The following is an 18,834-nucleotide window of genomic DNA, read 5'->3' on the forward strand; positions in this document are numbered from 1 at the left end:
GATGTCGGCCCCGCCCCAAGCCGAGAGCGCCGCCCCGCGCGTCCCGCCCCCCACCCCGGGGTGTCCGGCGGGCGGTGGCCCGGGCGCGCCCCACGCGGGGCAGGGAGCCCGGAGAGCGGACTCGAGGGGAGGCCGCAGGCGCCGCCACCTCCAGGCCGCCTCGTGCGGGGGCTCGGACGGGGTCCTGAGTGGAGGGGAGGGCGGGCGGGCCTGCGGGCCTGCGGGCAGCTTCGGGGAGCACACCCGGCTCTCCTCCCCAGCAAGCTGGAGGACCTGGGGCTTCCTTTTAAAACTTTCTTTTTTTTTTTTTTTTTTTAAGATTTTATTTATTTATTCATGAGAGACACAGCGAGAGGCAGAGACAGGCAAAGGGAGGAGCAGGCTCCATGCAGGGAGCCCGACGTGGGACTCGATCGTGGGACTCGATCGTGGGACTCGATCGTGGGACTCGATCGTGGGACTCGATCGTGGGACTCGATCATCACGTCCTGGGTTGAAGGCAGGCGCTAAACCGCTGAGCCACCCGGGCTGCCCAAGGAACTGGGGCTTCCTAAACCAGGCTCCACCCTCTAGATGTGTCCGGGAGTTTCTGCCCGAGGGGCCCCAACCTCCCTGCCCTGGCCTTGACCACTGGCTAGGAGCGCCCTATCCGTGCTCACAAGCTGATGGAGGCCTTTATGTGCAAAATGGTTCCAGCTCCAAGATGGTCAGAAGACTAGATAAGATGATCCGCCATGGGTTAGCCTGGCATTCCACTTAAGTGTGCAATGTTAGGACTTTTTTTTTTTTTAAAGATTTTATTTATTATTTATTCATGAGAGACACACAGAGAGAGAGAGGCAGAGACACAGGCAGAGGGAGAAGCAGGCTCCATGCGGGGAGCCCGACGTGGGACTCGATCCCGGGTCTCCAGGATGAGGACTATTGTTCCATAATAATTACTATGATTGATGCCTTCACCAGAACAGGGAGGGGCTGCATAGGTGGAAATTCTGGGATGGCCCCTCTGGTAGCACCTGGGTAGAATCTACAGCCTGAAGGCCAGGGCATGGGAGGGGACAGTAGTCACTGGAAGCCCCGGTGGGGTGGTGGAAGGCTCAGGAGACCCCGGGTGGTGGGTGGCTGACACAGGTGGTCAGGATGACATCCGGGAATCAGGCAGGGTTCGCTGAGAAAGGTGAGAAAACACACGTTGGCAGGGCAGGAATTTTCAAGAGACAGCAGGTGGAAGGTGAAAGTGAAGGAGGAGGTAAATTAGGCCATCAGAACATTCCCCCCTCTGCCCTCCCTCTGAGTTGAACAAATTCTAGATCTCTGCTGTAGCTCTGGTGGCCATGAGCTAGCTACATGTGGCTGCTGAGTATTGAAACTGTGGCTGGTCACTAGCACGAATGCAGATGTGCTCTAAGAGTAAAATACATGCCAACTTTCCAAGACTTAATACTCCTCAAATGAAGTATTTCATTAATTTCTTATATTGATTACATGTTGCAACAATTTTTTATATATTGGGAAAAATAAGATATATTATTAAAATTGATTTCATCTGTTTCTTTTTACTTTTTTATGCTTTAGAATTTCTTTAATGAATAAGCTTTATTTTTAAGGGCTGTTTTATTTTTTTATTTTCTTTCAAAGATTTTATTTATTTATTTATTCATGAGAGACACAGAGAGAGAGAGGGAGAGAGGCAGAGACATAGGCAGAGAGAGAAGCAGGCTCCATGCAGGGAGCTCGAAGTGGGACTCGAGCCTGGGGCTCCAGGATCCCGCCCTGGGCAGAAGGCAGGTGCTCAACCGCTGAGCCACCCAGGCATCCCTAAAGGCAGTTTTAGAATCATAGCAAAATTGAGCAGGAAGTATAGGGGTGTCGCACATACCTTGTTCCTCCCACCACACACACAGCCTCCCCCTCTATGGACATTCTCCACCAGAGTGGGACATTTGTTACAACTGATGAACCTACATTGACACGTCATTATCACCCAAGGCTCATAGTTTACATTAGAGTTCACTTCTGGTGGCATGTTCCATGGATTTGGACAAATATACAATGACATATATTTACCACTGTGGTATCATACAGAATAGTTCTATTATTTTTATTAAAAATCCTCTGTGCTATATTCCTTTTACTTTCTAAAAAATGTGGCTACCAGAAATTTAAAATTACATATGTGGCTCACATTTGTGACTTGCATTGTATTTCATTTGGACAGCATTGCCCTAGAGGGATTTAAAATCTTAATTTTAAAAAAAATTAGGGATCCCTGGGTGGCGCAGTGGTTTGGCGCCTGCCTTTGGCCCAGGGCGCGATGCTGGAGATCCGGGATCGAATCCCACATCGGGCTCCCCATGCATGGAGCCTGCTTCTCCCTCTGCCTGTGTCTCTGCCTCTCTCTCTCTCTGTGTGTGTGTGACTATCATAAATAAATAAAAATTAAAAAAAAATTGTAGGGCTCCTGAGTTGCTCAGTGATTGAGCATCTCTTTGCCTTTGGCTCAGATCATGATCCCAGGGTCCTGGGATGGAGTCCTGCGTCAGGCTCCCCACAGGGAGACTGATTCTCTCTCTGCTCGTGTCTCTGCCTCTCTCTGTGTCTCTCATGAACAAATAAATAAAATCTTTTTAAAAGAAATGTAAAAATCTAAAAGAAAGTGAAATTGACACTTACCATGTCTCTGGAAGGGCATGTCTTGGCTTGAAAGCAATGACAGAAATCACAAAGGGGACAATCAATTGATTTGACTACATAAAAATACAAAAATTGTTAAACAAGATACACAAATTAAGTCATCAGGGGATCCCTGGGTGGCTCAGCGGTTTAGAGCCTGCCTTCAGCCCAGGGCATGATCCTGGAGTCCCGGGATCAAGTCCCACATTAGGCTTCCTGCATGGAGCCTGCTTCTCTCTCTGCTTGTGTCTCTGCCTCTCTCTCTGTGTGTGCCTCTTGTGAATAAATAAATAAAATCTTTAAAAAAAAATTAAGTCAGCAGTTGCTAATGTGAATTTGTAAAATAAATAAATAAATAAAATGTATGAAAACTGATATTTTTAAAAAGAATGCATGTAAATTAATAAATAAAATACCGAGGCACTAAGAAGTGGACAAAGGACTCAAAACACTAATTATCAGAGGAGGAAATGCACAGGGGAAATAATCTAGTGAATAAATGCTCAACCTCTAGGTCATCAAAGACATGAGTATACAAACAATGAGATATACACCCTCCCCCTTTCCCGCCAAATCAGCAACAAAACAGAGCAAACCACATACAAACACACACACTTGCACATACACTCACAACTTTTTTTTCCCCATACACTTTTTTGAAAGATTTTATTTATTTATTTATGAGAGAGATAGCAAGTGAGAGAGAGCATGAGCCAGGAGGAGGGGTAGAGGGAGAAGCAGACTCCTTACTGAGCAGGACTTGGTCCCAGGACCCTGGGATCATGACCAGAGATGAAGTCAGATGCTTAACTAACTGAGCCATCCCGGTGCCTCCCACACACAACTTTTAAAATAATATGATAATAAAGGTAGAAGTTGGTGAAATGGAGACATATATACATTGGGGTAGGACTGGAAAGTGATTCAGCTTTCCTTGTTAGAAACTACCTGACAGTATGCATTAGGATCCTTCAAACAAGTTTATTTTTTTTTAAGATTTTATTTATTTATTCATGAGAGACAGAGAGAGAGAGAGAAAGAGAGGCAGAGACACAGGTAGAGGGAGAAGCAGTCTACATGCAAGGATCCCGATGTGGGACTCGATCTCGGGACCCCAGGACCACACCCTGGGCTGAAGGCAGGCGCTAAACCACTCAGCCTCCCAGGGATCCCCGCATTAGGATCCTTCAATACTTGACCACTTTGTCCAATAAAAATCATAACACAGGGGCACCCGGTGGCTCAGCCAGTTTAGCGACCAACTCTTGGTTTCAGCTCAAGGTGGTGCAGCCCTGTGACAGGCTCCCCCCTTAGCAAAGAGTATGCTTGGGACTCTCTCTCCCTTTTCCTCTGCCCTTCCACCCTGCTCTCTCTCTCAAATAAATCTTTTTTTTTATTTTTGTATTTTTTTTAATCCTAACTAACAGAAAGGATCTTTCAGCTTAAAGTTATGCATGCATTGTTAATAGGAAAATTGGGAACAATTTTTCAGGAAGCCACGGTGCTTAATGTGGTTAATGGGGAGTTTATAACCACACAGAAGAAATACTGTGAGGCAATTTGGAAAAGATGAGACCACAATATATATACTATATGCTTCCAGAATATAAAATGAAATCCACTTGATAAAAGAAGGGCCAGGATGCCTGCGTAGCTCAGTTGGTTAAGTGTCTGTCTTCTGCTCAGGTCATGATCCTTGGGTCCTGGGATGGAGCCCTGCAGGTTCCCTGCTCAGTGGAAAGTCTGCTTCTCCCTTTCCCTCTGCCCCTCCCCCTGCTCGTGTGTTTTTTCCCTCTCAAATAAATAAATAAATAAAATATTTTAAAAAAGAAAACAAGGGCCAGGCAAGACATGTGTTCCCAGCTTTTCCCAGTGTCTGAGAAATAGAAGAGTCATATTTTTAAATGCCACAAGTAATGAGTCACCTCCAAAGAGAAGGCTTTGTTTAACAAGTGCTTACAGGTATTTTCCATGGGCCAGGCCCTGTTCTAAGGGCTTTGTAAATATTAGTTCAGCACTGTCCAATACATAAATAATAGAAGCCACATAGGTAACTCTAAATTCTCTAGCAGCTACATTTTTAAAAATCTAATTTTAATTATGCTTTATTTAACACAGGGTATCCAAAATATTATCATCTCGACACATAACCAATATGATTGATAAATAAGATAAATTAATTATCTCATTAAAAATTAATAGTAAGATATCTTGCATTCTTTTTTTTTTTGTACTAGGTCTTGGAAATCCAGTGTGTATTTAGTATTTCAGCTTAGTATGTAGTCTTTCATTTCAGTTCTGACAAGCCACATTTCAAAGGCTCAGTGAGCCACATGTGGTATATTGGATTAAATTGTGTCCCCTACCAAATTCATATGTTAAAGCTCTAATCCCCAGTGTCTCAGAATGTGGCCTTACTTGGAAACAGGGTCATCACAGATGTAATTAATTTAGATGAGGTCATACTGAAGAAAGGTGGGTCTCTATTCCGAAGTGACTGATGTCCTTATGAAGAAGGGAAACTTGGATACAGACATGCCCCCAGGGAGGGTAACATGTGAGGGTGAAGACAGAGACTGGGTAATGCTTTTAAGAGCCGAGAAAGATTACCAAAGATTGTCGGCAAACCATCAGAAGCCAGCAGAGAGGCAGGGAATAGATTCTCCCTCATAGCCCTATGAAGGAATCAAGCCTGCTGACACTTTGATCTTGAACTTCTCATGTCCAAGACTGTGAAAGAATAAATTTTGTTGTGTAAGCCACTCAGTTTGGGGTACTTTGTTACAGCAGTCTTAGCAAACTACCATAGGTGGTTAGTGGTTGCCCTCTTGGACAGTGCAGGGTTAGTTTGCTTGGTCCTCCTGATGCATTCGGAGATGGGTACTATTATTACCCCGCTAAGCGACCAGGAAACTGAAGTGCAAGGAGACTCCGAGGTCTCAGAGCCAGCAAACAGCAAAGGCAGGACTGGAACCCAGACAGACTGGTACGGGTCCAGGCACTCATCACCATGCTGTATACTCCTACCTGCCAAGTCTCATGCTTCCAGGTTATGCTCAAGTCCTTCAGGCTAATACAGCACAGATGTCTCTCCTCTGAACCTGTAGCATGACACCTGCCACCTCCTCAAATGTCAGCTATTAGCGGGGCGTGGAGGAATTTCATTCTAACCATCTGAATGCCAGTGCTTTGAGGGACAGACAACTCCCCTCTCCCACGGTGTGCCTTCCCAGGCTCCTTCGCCTGATCCCCTGGCCCATGGGCTGAGAAGCTGAACTACAATGATGGTGTCATTATGGTATGTAACCTTAATCCCAAACCTCCTGCCCACTCACCACACTGCCTCTCCTCTCACTTTCTGGGTGCTCCAGAAACTCTCCAGGCAGCATCCCTCGGTGGCCAGGGGTGGCCAGCTTGTGGTCCTAATTCAAGCCTGTAACCAACAAAAGGAAGTTCTTTGTGGGTAAATGGCGTGAAGTGGGACCAGTCTTTGCTGGAGCCTCTGCTTGCTCTACCCCACATCATAGCTAATTCAGTCCTATTCTGCAGACGTCTTGGCTCCACAGATGTTACTTAATGTCCCCCCAAATGTGTACGATGTGGCTTGGGTTACCCTAGGTACAGGAATTGGGAGGGAGTGTCACCTGACCCAGATGCCCAGGACAGGTGTGGCCTCATGCCTGAGATTGCCTGGGAGGTGGAGATTAGGCTTTATAGCAGCTGGGGGAGGTTTTGTTGGCTCCCACCACCAAACAGGGTGACCTCAGGAAAAGGTGGGGCCTGGTGTGGCCACATCCCCTCTACTCTCTAACTCTAGGAAGGGAGGTGGCACAAGGGCCTGAGGGGCGGGGGCGGTGGGCAGTGAGAGCCTGACCAACTACCTGAGAGACCTGGGGCCAGGAAAAAACATGGGTTAGGGGTCTGGGGCCACAGGTGAATTTCTATTTCTCTCCCCCCGCAATACCAGGAGGTCTGCCTTTCCCAAGCCACAGAACATCAGGTAGGGAGTGTATAGAGGAATCTCTCTTCCCTTGATGTTTTCTCCTAGCACAGGGCTTCGCACATGCTATTCTCTCTGACTTGAACATCTTACCTTACCTCCTTCTGCACTGCCTTGTTAGCACTGCCTCAGCTCCTCTGATTCTCTAGTTAAATACTCAAACAGAACCCTGCTCCTCTACCCCAGAGTATTGTTCTCATTAGACATTGCTTAGTTAGACTATTTGACTCACCCCCTTACCTGTCAGCCCCATGAAGGCATAGACCATATTTGTTGTGCTCACCATTGTGCCCAGAGTGCTCATTTATACATGCAGCAACTGAGAGGCTGGTGAGACCCAGAGCTAGAGTTTGAACCCTTATTTGTCTGTACCTAAGACCTGGATCATTAACCACCACTTGCCTTAGCCCCCTGAAGATAGAGTGTTTTAGTAAAGATATAAACAAGAACACTGCACTAGGGAGGGTCCTGGAAATGTTCCTCAGAGGAGATGGTCTTTGGGTTGGGCCTCTAAGGTGGTACTAGGAGAATATTCTAGGTAGAGGCAACCACCTAAAGAAACTCACAGAAGGGTGAGAAAAGAGACAGGCTATGAGGTCAGAGGCCTCAAAAAGATTGAAGTCAGGTCATGAAGGAACTTTGGGCCATGCCCTGTCATTGGTGGAGAGCCTTTAAGTTTTAGAGGCAGAAACAGATGTGATTACTCCCTGTGTGAGGAAGACACCATGGGCCAAGAGTGAAGAATGTGCTAGACAGCAGATGTTCAGAGCAGGAAACTGGTCAGGAAGCTATTGCATAAATTCATGGTGGATGTGGGAGAGGAAGCAGAGGATTAAACAGTGATCAGGGGCAGGTCAGAGTGTCACCTCTGTCCCAAACCATGGCCGTGTTGACAAACTTCCTTGGGGAATATGGAAAGCTCAACGTCACTCAGTGCCTGGCCTGTGGGAGTTACACTCTACCTGTAAATTATAAATTCATTATAATGGATAGTTTGAGCACTTCAAATACTTTAGCAAAGGCAGGAACCTAATGATTCCCCCAAGTTAGTACCATTATACTTAGGCTTATTCCTAAATATCCCACTTGAACTTAATGCGTTTTTTGGCTATTTCTGTACTTGCTTTCATACCTTCCTGTAGTATAAGCACAGGCTTATAACTCTATACTTTGACATTTGATCCCAGGTCTCCAAGATCATGCCCTGGGCCGAAGCCGGCGCTAAACCGCTGGGCCACCTGGGCTGCCCTATCTATTTATTTTTAAGTAATCTCTACACCCAGCATAGGGCTGGAACTCACAACCCCCAAAACAAGAGTTATATACTCTACCGACTGAGCCAGCCAGTCACCTCCACAAACATTATTTTTTTTAAATTTCTTATCGGGGTACGCCTTGGTGGCTCAGTGGTTAAGCATCTCCCTTTGGCTCAGGGTATGATCCCAGGGTCCTGGGATCAAGTACCACATCAGGTTCCCTGCGGGGAGCCTGCTTCTCTCTCTGCCTCTCTCTGTCTGTATCAAATGAATAAATAAATAAAATCTTTAAAAAAATAAAAAAATTTCTCATCGGGATAAAATTCACTAACATAATTTGCCATTTTAGTGTACCATTTGTGGCATTTTATCCATTCACAATATTGTCCAACCACCACTTCTATCTACTTCTAAAACATTTCATCAACCTCAAAGGAGAACCCCCATTTCCCTTCCCCCCAGCCTCTGGACACCACCAATCTGCTTTCTGTATCTATGCATTTACCTGTTCTGAATAATTCACATCAAATGTATCATACGACATTTGACCTTTTGTGTGTGGCTCTGTTCACTTAGCACAATGTTTTCAAGGGTCATCCATGTTCTAACTTGTATCAGTACTTCATTCCTTTTTATGGATGAATAATATTCTGTTGTGTAGAGATACCACATTGTGTTTATCCATCCGTCTCTTGGTGGTCTCTTGTTTTTACCTTTAGGCTGTTGTGAATGGTGCTGCTGTGAGCATGGGTATACAAGTCTTTGTTTGGACCCCTGTTTTCAAGTCTTTGGGGTATCTACCTAGAAGTGGAACTGCTGGGTCATATGGCAATTCTATGTTTAACTTTTAAGAAACACAGGTTTTATTTTTTCTCAAAGGCAGAAGCACAGACAAAGAGCCCAGGACTCTGGAATCCTAGCCGCCCCCCACCCCAGATGTCCCAGATGTCCACACAGATCCTGTGAGTCCAGCTCCTCTGGACAGGACACATTCAGTGAGGAGGCACAGAGAGACAGGAAGAAAGGGTCTTCGGGATACAAGGTTAAGCCCAGGTGTAGGGCAGGGGCGAGGAGAGGAAAGAGAGACAAAAGGCTGAGTAGGGACCCATTAGAAGAGGCAGGAGCTGTAGAATGAGAACTGAATAAGGCTGGTCTCAGATCTTTTGCTTGTTGGGTTCAGGTTGCAGGACATGGGATCCCTGGGTGGCTCAGCAGTTTAGCACCTGCCTTTGGCCCAGGGCACGATCCTGGAGTCCCAGGATCGAGTCCTGCGTCAGGCTCCCTACGTGGAGCCTGCTTTTCCCTCTGCCTGTGTCTCTGCCTCTCTCTGTCTCTGTCTATTGTTTGGTGTCTCTCATGAATAAATAAATTTTTAAGAAAAAAATGCAAATAAATATAAAAAAAGACCTGCTACCAGGTTGCAGGACATGAGGGGCTCCTCACAGAGGCTGCATTTGGCTGCCAGCCTGAAACCCAAGCCCAGGAGACTGTGGGTCAGACAGGAGGTTCTGGAGTTGTGGCACAGGACGAGCCTCTTAGCAGAGCACCCTGGAAATTCATCAGAGCCCTACACACAGCAGAAGAGGAATTTGGCATCATTCATTCATTTACTATGCACCTGCTCCAAGCTATGCGCTGGATCAGTGCTGGAGCTTGTTGGGGGACACTGGATGGGAAATGTCAGGAGCTCCTGTATGTCCTGCCAGCTCCTCAGCTATGTAAGCATCAGAGTCCACCCAGCTCTGGGCCAAGGGCCATCTGTGCTCCCAGAGCGGGGACCTCCAGGCTTCCCTTTCCCTCCTCTGCCCCTATGGCACACTAGCAGCTCTGATATGACTGCAGGGTGGTGGTGCCCCAGAGCATGGAAGTGAGTGGACAATCGTGGGCCTGACTAAGGCAACAGGGAGGGACATCACAAAGGACTTCTTGCTCTGCTGCCAGAATCACTGTTGTGTGGCCAAGGTTACGCTGACCCTCAGAATGGGGGATATTTTAAGAGCCAGAGATAGTTTGCAGGCCTAGCACCTGGCACCCAGGGCCAAGTAGACAGCTGCAGTCTGCATTACTGCTCTGTGATGTTTCTTGAAGTGGGATGGATGCAAGGCCATTTACTGTGGATGACTCCCCCAAGTCTGGAGGGACACTCACCACCCCGAGGAAAGACTCCATGAAAAGATGTGTAAGTTCATGAGCTGATGGCAGGGGAAGCCAAGAGGCACTAAACTAGCATAGGCTGGAGCAGGGCCACCGAGAGCATATGACACATGCCCTGGATCTGGCCAAGGGGTCCCTGCAGGATGAAATGGGGGACAGTTCACTAATGGCCTGAGGACAGCAGGTGTTTTGAGCTATTGGCTGAATTAAGAGAACAAAGTCCAGAAACACAGTAAGTGGGAAGGTCAAATTCAAGGGCAGACCTGAGGGGGTCACTGAGGCCTACGTGCAAGAGATCAGGGACAGGACTGGCCATGTTAGGATGGGCCAGCAGCCAACTGGGGGAAGGCAATGGGGAGGACACCAGACCCAGAGTGCACTGGGAGATTAGAGCTGGGGTAAATGACAGAAGGGCCTCTGGGGCATCCAGGGCAAGCCGAGCAGGTGAGATGAAGCAGCCCAGGCAAAGCCTGGGGGACACGTGCCGATGGGTCTCTGGTCGGCGCCAGCACTTGTTATCAGCACCCCTGAGCAGCTGTTCTTGCCTGCCATGCTCACTGTGTGCCTGTGGATCTCATTTCTCCTCAGAGCAACCACCCTAAGGTAGGTTCTGTTATTTTCCCCATTTGCCAAGGAGGAAACAGAGCCTCAGAGAGATCTGGTCAAGGTCACACAGTAAGTGCCAGAAACAGGACTTGAACTTGGGTATCCCACAGATTATGCCCTGTTTGTGAAAAGACTCTCAACATCGCAGGTCATTAGTGATGTAAATTAAATGTAAATTAAAACCACATAAATAAAACCACATACCTATTAGAGTGGCTAACAGCAGAATAACCGAGGATACAGAGGCAAGGACGGGGAGCAAATGGAGCTCTCAAATGCTCTGATGGGAATGCAAAGCGATGCAAAACAGTTTGCCAGCTTCCTACAACATTAAACATACCCTTCCCATATGGCTCAGCAGTGATCCCACCTCTGGGTATTTATCCTGGAGAAATGACAACAGGATCACACAAAAACCTGTACACGGGGCAGCCCGGGTGGCTCAGCGGTTTAGCGCTGCCTTCAGCCCAAGGCGTGATCCTAGAGACCCTGGATGGAGCCCCATGTCGGGCTCCCTGCATGGAGCCTGCTTCTGTCTCTGCCTCTCTCTCTCTCTGTGTGTCTTTCATGAATAAATAAATAAAATCTTTTAAAAAAACTGTACACGAATGCATATAACAGTTTTATTAGTAATTGCCCCAAACTGGAAGCAAGGCAGCTAACAGATAAACTATGTGGCACATCCACACAGTGGAACACTACTGAGCCACAGAAAGGAGCCAACCCAGTGACACACGGAACAGCACAGATGACCTCAGAGGCATTATGCCAAGTGCAGAAAGCCAGATCCAAAAGGCCACATACCATATAATTCCACGTACATGGCATTTTGGAAAAGTCAACAGCAGGGTTAGAGAACAGATCGATGGTTGTCAGGGCCAGGGTGGGGGAGGGGTTGATGACAAAGGGACAGCAGGAGGGAATTTTGGGGGTGATAAAGGTGCTATGTGTCCTGATTGTAGCAGTGGTCAGAGGATTGTATGCGTTTGTCAAAGCTCCCAGGATTGTGTAAATTCTACACCAAGTACATGCCCTCGTTCCGACTCACCACTGCCCACTGGAGAGAAACTCTATACAGAGGGAAGAAAGGTGGGCCTTCAAGGTGAGGGGACAGCTTGAGCAAAGATAGCGATTTGGGGTAGGGGAGGGTGAACCCAGAGTGGACGCTTTGAGCGAGCAGGGGTGGGGGGCAGGAGGAGAGGAGGCAGATGGGGACAGCTGTGGACTTGTCCACTATCTGGTCAACAGCTCTGGCCTTCAGCCCATGTCCCAAGAAGACTGTAGTGAGGACAGTTGCTAGAAATGGATGGGGTGGTGGGTGGGCTATGGTAGATCATGGGCCAAGAGGCCAAGGCAGGGAAATCCTTCTACCCTTGACTTGTCTCCCTAGTGCCCTCCCCGCCCCACTGGGCTGCAGCCCATGTGGCACTTCTCCAGCTAACCTCCCCCTACCCACTGGCCCCAACACCTTGGTGCCATCTGTGCACGATAACATGGTAGAATCATGGAGGATGATAGGAACCAGCTAATGGATTTGGGAATCAGGTGAATACACTTGCTATCCAAATTCTGGAATAAATGGTTGAAAAGGAGTGCATGGTGAGCCCTTAAAAATGGGCTCCCAGGGCTCATTGACTTCATTTTTTCATGTTTTGGTTGCTTTGCTGAGGCTGTCTGGCCACCACTGGGAAACAGTCCCAGCAGTTCCTAAGATGCAGACACAGTGTGACAGATGGGCTGGGAGCGGCTATTGTAGGATGCCCATCCCGTAGGAGGCTGGAGGGAGTCTGGCCAGGGAAGCCTAGGAATTCATCGTGGACCCAGAGATCAAAAAGGAGGCCAGGGGAGCCACAAGGCTTGCCTCGAATCTCTCCATCTTCTCCACAAAGGTTTGGTCTGTGAGTAGCACCTCTACAGTGTAGCTGATGTGTTTGGAATGAACCAGGCCTTAGATGTTGTTGAACCTCAGGACATCTGCGTTGAGGGACTGACATTCAGACAGGGTGACCCACTCAGGACCTCACCCTCCATGGTGTAAATCTTTGTGCCAGAACCCAGACCAGGGAGCCACTGTCATGCCTGAGAGCCCGAAGCCAGCTATACACTCTGCCTACTGGAGCCAGGAAGCCCTACCTGCCAAAACCTGGATGCACACTCCTGCCCCCAGTCCCCCCAGCTCTAAGTGGAGTTGTTTCCTGACAATACTTACACATGCCAGCCTCAAGACAGGCGAGCCTCCTGACCTCAGGTACCAAGTGAGCACTGTAGCACTAGATAGGCAGCCCCTCCATCATCTCCCCCACCTGCTCCTGTTCACACACCCTGGTCTTTAGAAAAACCCCAAAGCTGATATCCACCCCATCTGACGCGAACTGCCACCTGTAGGGGACAGGGCCCCAGTAATGACCACCTGCCTGTGCTCCAGGCTCCTCCCTGCTGCACCCAGGTGTGGAGTGGCCGCCATCCCTACCTGAGCACACAGCTGGGAACAGGATTTCGTTCTCCACCTGCACGAAGGAGTCTTGGGCCACTGTCACTGTGTGCTCATAGTGTGTCCTCACCTGGTTGCACAGATAGTAGCTCTTGGGCACATTGTCCCTGTATTTGATCTGTGGGTGAGCACTAGACCATAGTCATCACCCCTCATTCCCCATCCTCTGGGCATCCTTGGCCAGGTCAGGCCCTTGGGGTTGCTATCAAGTCATTCAAGGTGACCTCAAACTCTACTGGACAGGGCTGGTGTACTTGAAAGCTCCTGCTCAAGTTGTCTGTGAGAGGAGGAAAGGGATCCTTTGGGGGCTCAGGGAGGCTCGACAGAGGACAGAGAGACCAAACCCAGGGCTGTCCTGTGGCATGCTGCTCCTTATCCCTGGCATGCTTCTGGTGCCCTGGGGGAAGAAACCAAAAGGCTCTAGGTCTAGGGCGGGGGCTCAGCATATGTAGCTGTTCCTGCCCCCAGGCCTGCTCTTCCAGATCCAATACCCTACCTCCATCTGTCCAGGGGTTGGCCCATCAGCCACCTTAGTAGGGACTCAGACTAGTATCCCCTGGAACCTAGAGTTGAGGAGAGGCTTTCCCTGGCCTGGGCTTCCTTTTCCTTAGAGACTGAGCTTCTAGTCAATCTGCTCCTATGGCTCCAGCATCCCCAGAACTGGGGATGGGAAGGCAAATGTGTCAGTTCCTGCACAACCTGCTCTGAGATAGCAATAGTCCACAGACAAAGGAATAAAGCCATTGCAAGAACAAAGTAGAAGAAAGCAGAGATAAACACCTATCATATCCTATGCTAGGTATGAACTACTTAAGCATAAAAGCAATGGGAAAATCAAAGCAAAAGCTTCCCAAATGAAACAACATAACACAAAGTCAAAAGTCAAAGATAGCAGCAAACTACAAACTGGAAAAAATGCCACAAATATGAGAGAAAAGGCCAATGTGCCTAATATGTAAAGAGCATTTGTGAATCAATAAGAAAAATCCTTTTCTAGAAAATGGGTAAGGGATACCAGAAAGCAGTAAATAAACAAAACATTAAAATAGCCAATTAGCATGAAGAAAAATTCTAGGTTCACCAGTGATCAAAGAAACCCAATGCATTCCCTTAGATTTGGAGCAATGATGTCATTACACATCACATAGCCTCTGGAAAACTCTAGCGTACACTCATGAGAGGATGAGAGTGAAAAAGGCAAATAACTTCTAGGGGTAATTATGAAAATTGTTTAAAACTTGAGGGGCCCTTGAAAGAGTCTTGGGACCCCCCAAGACTTTGAGAACTAGTGGTTCAGACTGTAAATGACTTAAAATATATAAGGAGGATAATCCAAAAGATCACATCTCCACACTGTCACCAACCTGCTGTGTGACTTTGATCCATTGCTTTCTCTATCAGAGTGCAGGCTACTTATCTCTCAATTAAGGATGCCCATGACCCAGTGGTCCCATGTCTTGAGATTCACCTGAGAAAAACGCTCACATATTTGTGTAAGGGGAGTATGTAGGTTTTCTACATCGAGGAGTTTGTAATAATGAAAAATTGGAAACAACCTATGATATCCTTCCTTAGGTTTGGTTAACTAAATGCTGGCCCCTCCACCCTGTACCAGGTAATCATTTAAAAGGACAAAGTGAGGGATCCCTGAGTGGCGCAGCGGTTTGGTGCCTGCCTTTGGCCCAGGGCGCGATCCTGGAGACCTGGGATCGAGTCCCACATCGGGCTCCTGGTACATGGAGCCTGCTTCTCCTTCTGCCTGTGTCTCTGCCTCTCTCTCTCTGTGACTATCATAAATAAATAAAAATTTTAAAAAAATAAATAAAAGGACAAAGTGTATTAAAACATCCTCAGTTGGACAAATCTGCAAGCCATACATATTGTCTAATGAAAAGAGCATGTTGCAGAATAATTCGTACAATATATTAAATCATGTGCTCTAGGTATTTCTATTTTATTATATTGCTTATATTTTACATATTTATATATTTATATATCTCTTTCTGTGTGTATTCATGGAATTACATTGAAAAAATCTGCAAGAAAAAAAAAATCTGCAAGACACACAGAAACTGGTGACAGTGTTCACTTTGGGGGGCTCAGGAAGCTTCCATGTTATCAATAAGGTTTAGATTTTTTTATAATATGTCCAGATATTCCTTACGTTATTAAGTTAAAGAAAATAACAATAGAGCTTTTCATCACTGCCAACCACTCTTCAGTCCTCAGATTTATAATTCAAGAGGTTCATGGAGCAGATGGAACTAGCTCTGAACAACTGAGAAAGTAGGGCTGCCAGGAAGAGGATATTTAAGTCATTCATATAGAACCATTTCCCTGGAACATTCTGCAGCCTTACAACTACACTAGACAAGAAGAAATTTTTTTAAAAAATATTCTATTTATTTATTTGAGAGAAGCAAGAGGGAGAGGGATCACAGAGGGAGAGGGAAAAGCAGGCTCCCAGCTGAGCAGAGAGCCTGACGTGGGGCTTGATTCCAGAACCCCAGATCATGACCTGAGCTGAAGGCAGACGTTTAACTGACTGAGTCACCCAGACGCCTCAAGAAGAAATTTTTTAATGACCTGGGGAAATGTTCCTGAAATTATTAGTAAACAAAACAGTTTATCATGTATGAGCTCACTTGTGTTTTAAAAAGTTATGTAAAGTAACCTCATGATATGGTGGGATTACAGGTAATTTCTATAACTCTCATGGTACTTTCCTCTGTCTACACTTTCCAGATTTTTCCATGATGACCGTGCCCTGATATTATAATCAGAAAAACACCCAATGGATGTCATAAACAAGTAGGCTGGCAACAGCAGTCCTCTGCCCAAGGCCACACCCAGCTCCCCGGGCCTTTCCCCAGATCTCCTGGGGCATTGTTCCTCCGAGCTAACACACTCCACTGCTCATCTGCTTCTACAGCAATTCTGCTAAGTGCTCCTGGCTACTGAGAACTGAGTGGTTTCCCTCAGTTTTTAGGGCCCCAGAGCTGGTCTCTGCATTGACTTCAGACAGGCCTCATGACAACTCTGCAAGATGGCCAGAAGAGTCTAGTTTCCCATGAACAGGCAAGGAAACTGAGGCCCAGCAGAAGGATGTTGCCTGCCCCAGGTTCCACCCCAGCTAGTAAGAGGCATAGATGGGATCAGACTGGGTCTTTAGGACTCCAGGTAGAAATCTTTTCTGCTTTGGTGACAGTGTGAGGGGCATTGTAACAGGTGGAGAGAACTGTCCGAGCAGATGCTTTGAGCTGGGAAAGTGTCATAACTTGTATAAACTACACACCACGTTCAGAAGCAAGTTGCCTTCACAGATTTACAAAAGCTGTTCATCACCTATTAAGTATTCTGTGCTCTCTCTCCATTCAGGCATATGAATTCCTGTGTACTCTGCACTAGTTGGGGTATGCGTGATCATCAACACTTTATTTAGTTGGTTATTTTCTAAAGATCTTATTTAGTTGAGAGAGAGAGAAAGTATGAGCAGGAGGGCTGAGGTGGGAAGCAAGGAGTCTGAAACAGGACTCAATCCCAGAACCCCAGGATTATGACCTGAGCCAAAGGCAGATGCTTAACCAACTGAGCCACCCAGGCTCCCATCAACATTTTTTTTTTTTTAAGATTTTATTTATTTATTCATGAGAGACACAGAGAGAGAGGGAGAGACATAGGCAGTGGGAGAAGCAGGCTTCCTATGGGGACCCCAATGCAGGACTCAATCCCAGGACCCCAGGATCATGACTCGAGCCAAAGGCAGATGCTCAACCAGTGAGCCACCCAGGTGCCCCTCAACATGATTTTAAATTGGTTGCCTCACAGCAGCCAAAATGGATTCCAGCCTTAGCCCACTGAGAAGCAGTCTGAGTGTGGGAACTCCAGCCACATTCTCAGGGCCATGGAAAAGCGGTTTCCTGTATGTGCAGGCAGTTTCCAACACTTATCTCAAGAGCAAAGCCTTTTCCCCAAGTTTTTTCTCTGGGTAGATGTTTAACTGTTGGCCTTTAAAGTCAGACTGACTTGGCTTGGCCACTTGCTACCTGAATGGCTTCAGTCACGTGGTTTAACTTCTCTGACCAGTTTCCTCTAATGCAGAATGGAGCTGATAATAGTGCCTACCTCACTGTGTTGTGAAAAAGAAAAACAAGGCAATGATAAATACAGATTATCGTAGTGCCTGGCACAGAATGAGTGCTCAAAAGATAGTAGTAATTATTATTCCTCCTGGCAACAGCCACCTCAAAAATGGCCCCCAATGATCCACACCTCCTGGTTTTCACCCCTTTGTTTAGTCCCCTCTGACACCAAGAAGGGCTGATCTGTGTAATCAAGAGGATATTGCAGGAATGATGGGGTATGACTTACAAGGCTTGGTCATTATGGCGTTGCCACTTCTTCCTTGCTCTTTAGAATCACTTGCTCTGGGAAAGCCAACTGCCATGTTGTAAGGACACAAGCAATCTAGAGAGCTCCCTGCGGAAGAGGAGGAATGGAGACCTCCTACCAACAGCCAGCACTGACTTGCTGGGCACATAGGACAGCTTGGAAGCAGACCCTCCAGCCCTACTCAAGCCTTCAGATGACTGCAGTCCTGGCTGAAATCTCAACTGTAACTGCATGAGAGATCCTGAGTCCAAACAAGCCAACTGTATCACTCCATAATTCCTGACCAGAGACTGGGAGATAAGAAATGTTTATAGTTGTTTTAGGGGCGCCTGGGTGGTTGAGCGTCTGCCTTTGGCTCAGGTTGTGACCCTGGGATCCTGGGATCGAGTCCTGCATTGGGCTCCTCGCAGGGAGCCTGCTTCTCCCTCTTGCCAATGTCTCTGTCTGTGTGTGTGTGTGTCTTATGAGTAGATAGATAAAATCTTTTTAAAAAATGTTTACAGTTGTTTTAAATAGCTATATTTTGGAGTAATCTGTTATAATAAATACAGAGGTAGTAATAGATACCTAATGCACTCCTCTTTCTGCCCTTGACCTTTTCCCACTCCACCCTCTATCCTCACTTTAAGCTGTAATAGGAGGCAGTAATATTCAGAAGAGAGGTGGGCAGGACAGATAGTGCATCTTGGATACTGGCCCAGAACAAAGGACAGAGTGGGGAAAGATCCAGGTCAGAGGGCCTCCATCAGGGAATTGGCCAACCACCCTCAGGCCTGTAGATCTCACCTGCCCTTAGGAGAGGACCTGCTAGTGGCTAGAGGAGCCAGGGCTTGAAGCAAGTCAGGCAGTTAGCTTTCTCCTTCTGGGAAATGAGAGAATACCAAGCCAGTTGCCCAAAGCTTTGGAAAGGATTAAACATGGATTAAATGTAGTTTGGGAGTTAAATGCCAGACTCTTCCCTCAGGCCTGTAGCGGCAGTCAGGAGCCCTTTTCAGATGCTTGATCTCCATCCTCAGAGCCAAGTCTCGTGGGAGGGTAAGCTGCATGCAATCTGAGGCTCAGAGAGGTTGAGCAATTTGTCTGTCATCACACAGCCAGCAAGCGTCAGAGTTGGGAGGCAAATGACATATCTGGCTCAGAGCCCATTGTCCAGGCCCAAGTGTAGGGTAGCTTGACCTAGCCTGAGAGGGGATCTTCCACAGGCAGCCTCAAGAGTTGCTGACTGTGGGTCAAAGCCAAACTTCAATAATGATGAATGTAGC

The 18,834-nt window shown here is 47.2% G+C and overlaps 1 long non-coding RNA gene across 1 annotated transcript; it reads left to right on the plus strand.

Annotated features, from left to right (window-relative positions):
• The first annotated feature begins 9,939 nt into the window (after nucleotides 1-9,939).
• Nucleotides 9,940-18,070, plus strand: LOC125753719 (uncharacterized). The gene is made up of 2 exons (XR_007406168.1): nucleotides 9,940-10,686; nucleotides 17,597-18,070. It is a non-coding gene; the product is annotated as an uncharacterized LOC125753719 (long non-coding RNA).
• Nucleotides 18,071-18,834: the final 764 nt, after the last annotated feature.

Source organism: Canis lupus, chromosome 26 (assembly GCF_003254725.2).
Source record: "Canis lupus dingo isolate Sandy chromosome 26, ASM325472v2, whole genome shotgun sequence".
In the NCBI taxonomy this organism is placed as follows: Eukaryota; Metazoa; Chordata; class Mammalia; order Carnivora; family Canidae; genus Canis; species Canis lupus.